This window comes from Ursus maritimus, unplaced genomic scaffold, assembly GCF_017311325.1.
Source record: "Ursus maritimus isolate PB19 unplaced genomic scaffold, ASM1731132v1 scaffold_12, whole genome shotgun sequence".
Classification (NCBI taxonomy): Eukaryota; Metazoa; Chordata; class Mammalia; order Carnivora; family Ursidae; genus Ursus; species Ursus maritimus.
In genome coordinates this window covers 20,266,683-20,275,818 of record NW_024423564.1, presented here as the reverse complement: position 1 = coordinate 20,275,818, position 9,136 = coordinate 20,266,683, and the positions used below count along the sequence as shown (strand labels likewise).

Below are 9,136 nucleotides of genomic sequence, written 5' to 3'. Positions count from 1 at the left end.
TGAAATCCTTTAATCTTCCTCAGGATTATGCCTGTGTTTTCAGGAAGCATCAAATATCCCCTTTGTTTCATGAAGTGGTGGTGGTGGGGGGAAGGCTTGAAACCACTTGCAGCAGCTCAGAGGTTTTGGTATTCCAAACAAGCTCCCGAGCTGTCCAGGAGAACCTGTGGGAGGAAGCTGCAAGGTTGGGGATGCTGTGAAGGAAATGGCTGCAGGCAGCTCGGTATGCGGTTTGGGGATATTCTGTGGACTCCAGCAGCCCGCTGGCCAGAAAAACGGAATCCAACAGCAGTGGAGTGTGATGGAGGTGGGAAATGACACACTCTTAGTCACGAATTTACAAAACATATTTCTAACCTACTGATGATCTAGCTAGAGGAGGATAGGGCCTGCCCAAGACTCGATGAGCTTCTGACTATAGGCAAAGGGGTACTCTGCAGATAAAGTATGTACCCCCCCCCTTTTTTTTGGCAAATATATTTCCCTACTCAATCTGGGCCACCACAAAGACAGAAAGTGCAGAGACTTTTTATTTTGCATCCTACTGCAAACCAAAAGAACCATAGCATATTATTTAAGGTCTATCAGTGAATGCAGTGAAGTATTATGCACTTAGGGCACACACATATCCCTTCTCCTCTCAAAAAAAAAAAAAAAAAAAAAAGGCAAGAATAGCAATCTCAACCTCCAAACTTCCTTTTTAAAAATAGAAGTATTTCTGGGGCGCCTGGGTGGCACAGCGGTTAAGCGTCTGCCTTCGGCTCAGGGCGTGATCCCGGCGTTATGGGATCGAGCCCCACATCAGGCTCCTCCGCTAGGAGCCTGCTTCTTCCTCTCCCACTCCCCCTGCTTGTGTTCCCTCTCTGCTGGCTGTCTCTCTCTGTCAAATAAATAAATAAAATCTTTAAAAAAAAAAAAAATAGAAGTATTTCTTATTCTTTGTGTACGTTCAAAGTTGGGAATACTTTTTTTTTTTCCTTCCCTGTGAGTATGTAAGAACCCTGCCGGGCTTTTTTGACAGAAACATGACATACTTCTTAAGGAATACTGTCATCTGGAAAACAATCCACCCTTTGCATTTTAACCTTGTTAAATTGTATCCAGATTCTCTTTAATGCTGCTTCTCTCACAGGACATAAAACATTTTGGTTCTTAAACACTTAGGAGAGGTACACTGCTTGAGATGTACAGATAGCTTTCATTAGCACTAATGGGAGTTATGCTTCTGCACCAGGAGAGAATAGAGCCTGAAGATTTTAAATTACGCTTGAGGCAGATCTTCCAGATGGAATAAATTACGAGGCATGCTTAGGGGGAAAAGGTCTAAATATCCCCTAAAGCCATAGTTTAATAGCAAAGCAATACTTCTGAGTAACGGAAGTGAAGTAAACAGTACTGGCTTTGCGCCTATCACCATGCTAAGTAGCTGCTATTGACTCTTGAAAATTCTTTATTGGATTAGTACTGCACTTGAATTCTATTATTTTCCAAGGGACCTGAAAGATAGTTCTCTGTCTTAAGTAGTCCACTAAAATGGACTCAGTTTAGTGCAGCTTTCAAGGCCATTTCTTTTAAATTCAGTAAATTTCCAGGTGGCAAGCCTAATAACAAGATCTTTATTTTTATTCTTAATCACCCCTTCTGAAAATCGTGCTCCCTGTATCTTTCTATTGAGGGGCATATTTTTATTTTCTTGTCTTAAAAATGTCTACATTTTATTTTGCTTTGAGAATTATTGCCCACATCTCTAAGATCACTGGAATTGTTTCCTGTATTGTTCATTGTGTGCCATATCTCCTATCTTCTTATTTTAAAATTTGTTACATTTTATTTTAGTTGAGACTTTTTGCTTTGAGAATTACTGCCTCCTTCCCACCACCAAAATAACTGAAACATTGGAGGAATTTTTGCTATGACCTAAAGAGTCATTTCCTTTATTTCATTTCCTAGGACAGCACCGTCTTCACTTGAAATTTTTCTTCTATCTTCCAGTGGAAATCAAACATGATTTTTAAGCACTACTGATTACTATTATGGGTAGAAAAAGGGTAGGGCGTAGGAGTAGTGAGAGGAGGACAAGATGCCCCCAGGAGAAGATGAGATTACTGCTGAAAGAACAAATTGGCTGGTGAATTCACTATGGTTCAGACCACTTCTGAATCATTCAGTATCGCAGCATTCACTGGACTCGGATCAGTGAAGTAATGCCAATGATCTTAAAAGAGACTGTAGTAGATAACCCGGATAGACAATTCATGAAAATACAATGGGAGATTATTTTCTAGAGCGGGATGGTGGTGCTTGCTATCCAGGACAATTTTTCAATATAACCAGAAGCCAAATGAATATCAGAAAGTTGTCCAGCATTGAAAAAGATGAAATAAAGGATAATAAAGAATATTTCATCCAAGTCAGGTGATGCCCAGTGAATCATACCTGCTCTACAATAGGGTAACCTATCTGAGGAGTTCGCATGCTCCATATTCCTGGTCACTCTCCCCAGGGTAGGCTGGAAACTACCAATCTCTGGGATGTTGGCATCTATTTTTATTTTTATTTTTTCATCTGACCATCCTCCTCTGATTTATTCAGTCCTACTTTTTTTAAAACATAATCAGTCCTTCTTTAGACATGATACAATTCAATCTCAATGGCTCTTGCTTACTAAATTATAATTACTTTGATTTCACTTTTGAGCTTTTCTAAATTCTTTAGATTTGTTAAAATCTACAGTTAGTACAACCATCATGTATGCACTTTTCTAGTTCAGAAGGCACACTCACTTTCTTCAGTTTCAAGTTCAGGGACAGAGAATGCCTCTTCGTTAATCATTATATACTGCCACACATCTGCATTATGAGACTCTAATAACTTTTTTGAGTCCTTATGATGGCCTGGATAATGTGCTGGTGTTATATGAAGTTCTAAAAACAGCAAATTTTTACACAGACGCTAAGAAGCTTCCCCCAAACTTTACAGGTATACAAGAGTGAGAGTTGCGTTCCACAGTTGGGTGTTTCTGGCTCTTTTCACTGTGTCCATCAGCCTCCCATACTTTGTTTTTGAGGTTTTGTTTGAAATTACTAAAATGGAAAATGGCATTAAAGGCAGAAGAAGACACTGCTTTACTATTTTCTTTCTAGTTCTTTCTCGGGAAACTAATGTCATCTATTCTCTGAACCTTATGTTCATTTTAACTGTGTCCTAGGATTTGGTTAGTATCCATGTCTGCAATCAATTAAAATGCAGTGGAAAAATTATGAAAAGATAAGGATGAAAGTTGCATATTCCTAAGTGAAATAGGCCAGTCTGGAAAGGCTACTAACCTTATGATTCCAACTATATGACATTCTGGAAAAAAGCAAAATTATGGAGACAGTAAAATGATCACTGGTTGCCAGGGGCAAGTAGGGAGGAAGGGGTGAACAGGGACAGCACAGAGGATTTTCAGGGCAGGGAAACTGCTATGTATGATGCTATAATGGTGGATGCATGTCATTATGCATCTGTCAAAATCTATGGAATGTATGATACCAAGAGTAAGCCCTGATGTAAACTACAGACTTTGGATGATAATGATGTAACAATATAGGTTCCTCAATTGTGATCAATGTACCATTCTGGTGGGGACGTTGCTAATGGGTGAGGTTCTGCATGTGTAGGGACAGGAGGTATATGAGAACTCTCTGTACCTTCTGCTCAATTTTGCTGTGAACCTAAAACTGCTCTAAAAATAAAAGTTATTTTTAAAAAGTGCAGTGGAAAGAAGCAAGAGGAAGTGGGTGTTCTTTGGACACGATGCCTGCTCCCTCTTTGAAGTAGATGTAACACGTCCAGTTACACAATCATTTCTCTCCCCTCGTCATCTTCCTTTCTCTTCTTCCACTCACCCACCCTTGTCCATTTTCCTCACAAAGCCTTAAGCAGAGAGTAAAGCATCTTTGTGTGTGTTTGTGTGTTGATCTGCAATTGCGGGATGAAGGGAAATAGGATTAGCGTTTTGTCTGAATAAAGGAAGGAATCACTTTGGTTTCTCCCTTCTCTCTGCGTTAAGGTTTCCTTGGTAGAAGCTGGAGATGGTGAGGAGGGATTGGAGGGGCTAGTAGGATAAAAATAAAATTCTTGAAAAAACTGTGAAGTGCTACTTTCTTGTCACCTGGTATTTTTTCTATCTCATAATATCTGTTTTATTTCATAAGTATTAATCGTCAAGAAATACAACTCCTGGGAAGGTGCCTTTTTTTATACCAGCCCCCCCCCCAATAGCTCAGTCCTAGAATTTAAAGGCTTTATATGACATTTTATATGTCAAAGATCGCAGCTTCAAAAATCCATCAAATCGGACAGCTCACACTGTTACTGGAAAGGAACATTCGAATATGTGAACAAGCTTAATGGTCTCTCTTGCCTTTTAAGAATATAAATGGACAATTCTTCACATACACAGTGCTAAAATTAAATTCGCAGCATGGAGTGGCAAATGGGAAAATAACGACATGAGACACTCAGGGTGCCTGCTCCTTTCACAGTGGGGAGGTGAAGACTCCATGGGAGGCAGAAAGAAAAAAAATAGGTTAGGCCATCTAGACAGTGTTCTCTGGTTGGCATGGGAGAGGAGGTTGGGCAGCACTGACAGCTGGGCTGCAAGTTGAAGGGGATGGGAGAGTGGGAGGAACAGGCAGGCTTGACTTCAAGCTGTTTTGTTTGCATATGGCCACAAACTGGCTCCCTGTCAATCCACTGCCTGTGCTCTCCCCTCCTCATCCTGGGTAAATGTCCATTTTGGAATGTAGTCTGTCAGCCAAAGCCACTGGTCATTGAATAGTTGATCTGCTCAGACAGAATTTGTTCCAAGTAATAGCAACCAAAAAAAAAAAAAAAAAAAGAGAGAGAGAGAGAGAGAGAATGATGTAGCACTCTGGTGATTTTTCCTTTATTGAGATACTATATTTCAGTCTTGGTGAAATAAAACTGACCTCTTAGGTCAAGGCAGGTGAAGGACATTCCAGCACAGACAAGGATGGATTTAAGGAGAGGCCTGGAATTTAAGTTCCTTTTAAATTTGATTTTTAATTTAAAACTACCCAATTCATTTTAACCTAATCGTTTGCTGGTATTCTGTTCAAGATTGTTTCTGAGAGCTGCTGTGGGACACTGGGGATCAGGAGGAATGCTCACTACTTCCATGATACTGTTTAGAAAGAATAGCTGAAGAAGTAAAAAGAGAATTGTTCAAACAGGATTTAATGAAAGAGCTACCAACACCTGCATTCCATGAGAAGTACTAGAAAATTCTGTGTGTGTGAATGAATGTGTGAGTGTGTGTATATTTGCTTTTGGTGAAATAATTGAAGAGGAAGCGTGCCAAATAAATGTGGTATTTATGTCGGTGGACTTTTTTTTAAAATTTTAAATTCCAATATAGTTAACATACAGTGTTGTCTTAGTTTCTGGCAGACTGTTTATTGAAAGGATAATGACTATGCACATGTTTGGTAGAACTAGTTGTCAACATTTTCACTTGTGGAAATAAGACTGAAGATTTGGACATTTTTAAAACATGGCTTTTATCATTTCTTCAGGATCGACGTGCAGGAAAAAACTGGGATCATCCCCCAGTCAGAAGCCAAGTGACTGACTATTCATCTCAGTTCTGAATATATCAGTTTTACAAATTCCCTTTTATACAAGAATTCAGCCCTTCTTCCCTCCTCCCCCTTCCAGGAATTATTTTGAAATCCATAGAAGAAGGGGCTTCTGTATTCACAATTAAACAAATTTACAATATACATTGGAGAAACAATTCAAGCATATACTTTGAAAATAAGGGGAATAACAGTAAGCATAGGTCAATTACAAATCCAACCAGAAATACAGGTATATATTTTAAAACTAGAGGACTCATACTAAACAGGTAAGGTGTTCTGATTTAGATATGCATTTGACAAGAGAGGGAGTCAAGTATTCATTCAGAAGCACAAAGTGAGAATGGCATTAAAGTTATAAATCATTAAGGATAACTTTTATTGGTTGAACTTTTAAGTTTCAGAGTATGTAGCATAAAGGTGAGAGTGTGTGTATGTGGATTTCCCTTAAACCATTGCACTGAACATTTTTAGGCTAGCATAATTTAACTTTATAATTTAAAATAACTTGGTTTCTTTTTCCTCCCCATTTTAGATCAGTGGATCAACACTACTGCTTTATTTTAAATGGTGGCAATGGTGGCACGGAAAGCTCAAGTGATTTGTTCCAAGTCACACAGTTAGCTGGTTTCAGAAAAACTATTAGACATTGAGAAAAGCTATGCATAGAAACTCCATTCTGTTGTCTCAATTATTAGCTAAGCATATTATAATCTCATGGTTTACTACATGTGGGGCTAAGTACTCATTGCTTAAATAAATGAAAGTGACTAAAAAGTAAGTATGACTATGTTGGAGGAAAGCCTTTCCTAAATGTCTTTAGGCAAGAACTGGTACCTTCAAACATTGTGATCTCATATTTACTAAGGGTTAGACATCCAGGAGGTGGCAGTAGTGAGTAACGAGTAAGAGTTAGGACATATCCCAGGCTGAGAAGATTGATTACATTTTCTGAAACAAGAGGGAACTAAGTGGCTCAGATGTGGCAGATACATGAAGACATCTAAACAAATGAGAGACATTTTTCACAGCCTGATAATGTTAAAGTCCGCTGGAGGAGGCTACGTCTCCTCAAACCCTAGATTGTCTCCTTGATTCATTGGAACAATATGACTATTTTAAAATATGACATCATGGAGACATTTTCGGAGATCTGTAAGAGAGGGGCAAGGCATGATAATAGGATTAGTCAGGCCAGATTAGTCTCATATTAGCCTTACTGGAGTGACCGGTACAATTTAATACGATATTGTCAGATGGTCAATCTGATTACACTTGTGTGTGTGTGTGTGTGTGTGTGTGTGTGTGTGTTTTGCAGGAACACTTGAAGGGAGATGCTGGTCAATGTATTTCTCCAGGGGAATTAGCCAACAGGTAAAAGCAGTAAAGGAGAGGGTTACATGTGATTGTGTGTGTGTTAGTTATCTATTGCTGTGTGACACATTGCCACCCAATTTAGAAGCTTATAAACAACCTAACCAATTATTATCTATCACCATTTCTGTGGGTTAGGAGTATGGGAACAGCTTGGCAGAACTGTTCTAACTTGAAGGTTCTCATGAGCTAGCAGTCAGATGTCAGGTGGGACTGAAGCCTCGACTAGGGCTGGAGGATCCCCCACAAAGGTAACTAAATCATATGACTGGATTGGAGCTTACTGTTGGTGGAAGGTCTCAGTTCCTCTCCCTGAGGGCCCTTCCGTATGGCTGGGTTGACTGTCCTTATGATGTGGTGGCTAGTTTCCACCAAAGTGAGCCATTCAGACAAACCAAAGCTTCAATACCATTGATAGCCTATCCTTGGAAGTCATGTTGTCACGTCTGTCTGTACTGTAGTTATCAGATAGACCTGCTCTGATTCATAAAGAAGGAGACTAACGCAAGGCATGAATATAGGAAGTGAGGACTGTTGGGGGCCATTTAGGAGGCTGGCTACCACAATCTATTAAGAGAAGTTCCATTTCCTTTTGCAAGTAATTGGGGTAGAACATGTTTTCACTGGAAAGTCCTTGTGAGTACTTGTCATCGGATTGTGGTGTTGAATCACGATATTTATTATATGCAGGAGCACTGACAGAAGGTAGAAGTACATTGGGATTACCCTGTGGAGTAATTACGGTAGAATTGCTACCAAATAGTGGTAGGAGAGAAAACACATCTCCCCCTCAGTCATATTGTCGCATTAAAAGAGCAAAACTAAACACAAGTGAACAAAACAAAAAAACAGAATGACCCTGGAATGGCTAAAAAAACTTGGCTAACATTTATATTAGAAACCAATGTGAGAAACCTGTCCTTTAAAAAAAAAATCTTTATCTTCTACCTCAAAAGAGAAAGGAAGAAGCTTGAAGTCTGTGGACATTCAAAAACATGACACAGGTGGATTGCCAAGAGGCTTTCTTCTGCTTTCTGCCAAGTACCTCAGTGATTGAACTATACTCCTCATCTGAGTTTACTGTATTACTGAAACTGTCACATTGTGTTAAACGGAGCCATTTGTTTCTCCATGCGCATTGATTAGTGTTTTAGGTTGGCCTTGTACGTGGCTGGCCTATGTTCTAGTATGATGACTAATTGGCCTGAACTTGGGTGACAGAGACTTGGGAGGGGAGTAGTGAGTGGTTAGCGAGGTGTCAATCCACTATTGCAAGCTCCTACCTCACAATTTGTTGTTCCGGGTCTCCATTTATCACCCATCTCAACCTTTGTGCTCCTTGGCTCCTGACTGACATCTAAAACACAATGACCAGGGGCGCCTGGGTAGTGCAGTCGTTAAGCATCTGCCTTCGGCTCAGGGCGTGATCCCGGCGTTTCGGGATCGAGTCCCACATCGGGCTCCTCGGCTAGGAGCCTGCTTCTTTCCTCTCCTTCTCCCCTGCTGTGTTCCCTCTCTCGCTGGCTGTCTCTCTGTCACATAAATAAATAAAATCTTTAAAAAAATAAATAAATATCAGAAAACTTTTAAAACACAATGACCAAAGGCATTCTAATATGTAAACATTTCTTTGACCAAGTAGAGTATATAATAAAAATAAGTCCCATAAGGGATTCTGGCCACTGTGATTGATTAGAGACTATCCGAGGGCTGTATAACTTTTGGCATTAAAAACAGAAATGTTGTAAGAGAACTCTGCGAATACGAGTTGTATTGATTCATGGGTGAGTAGCAAAGCCAGCACCATAGCATTTCCTTTCTCTCTAGATCTGTGCTATAATGATATCCAAGATCCAAAATATTTTTTGTCTTATAATCTACTCAAATTCTTGGCATTTTAGCTATTATGGCATGATTCACATTGCCCATCCTAATATCCATCTCCTCTTCTGAGAACTCTAAGGTACATGATTGTACTGCACACATGGTTGTACCTGGACACATGATTGCCTGGAATAAGGACAACATTTGCAACCATTTCAACTAGGATGGTCGTATGCCTAAAGGTCTAGCCAAAAGGATATAAGTGGCAGTGCATGACAGTTTCTGGGAAACGT

At 39.7% G+C, this 9,136-nt stretch overlaps 1 non-coding gene across 1 annotated transcript; it reads right to left on the bottom strand.

Moving 5' to 3' along the window:
• Positions 1 to 472: 472 nt before the first annotated feature.
• On the bottom strand, positions 473 to 597 carry LOC121102129. Its single transcript, XR_005834221.1, has one exon. It is a non-coding gene; the product is annotated as a small nucleolar RNA SNORA31 (small nucleolar RNA).
• Positions 598 to 9,136: the final 8,539 nt, after the last annotated feature.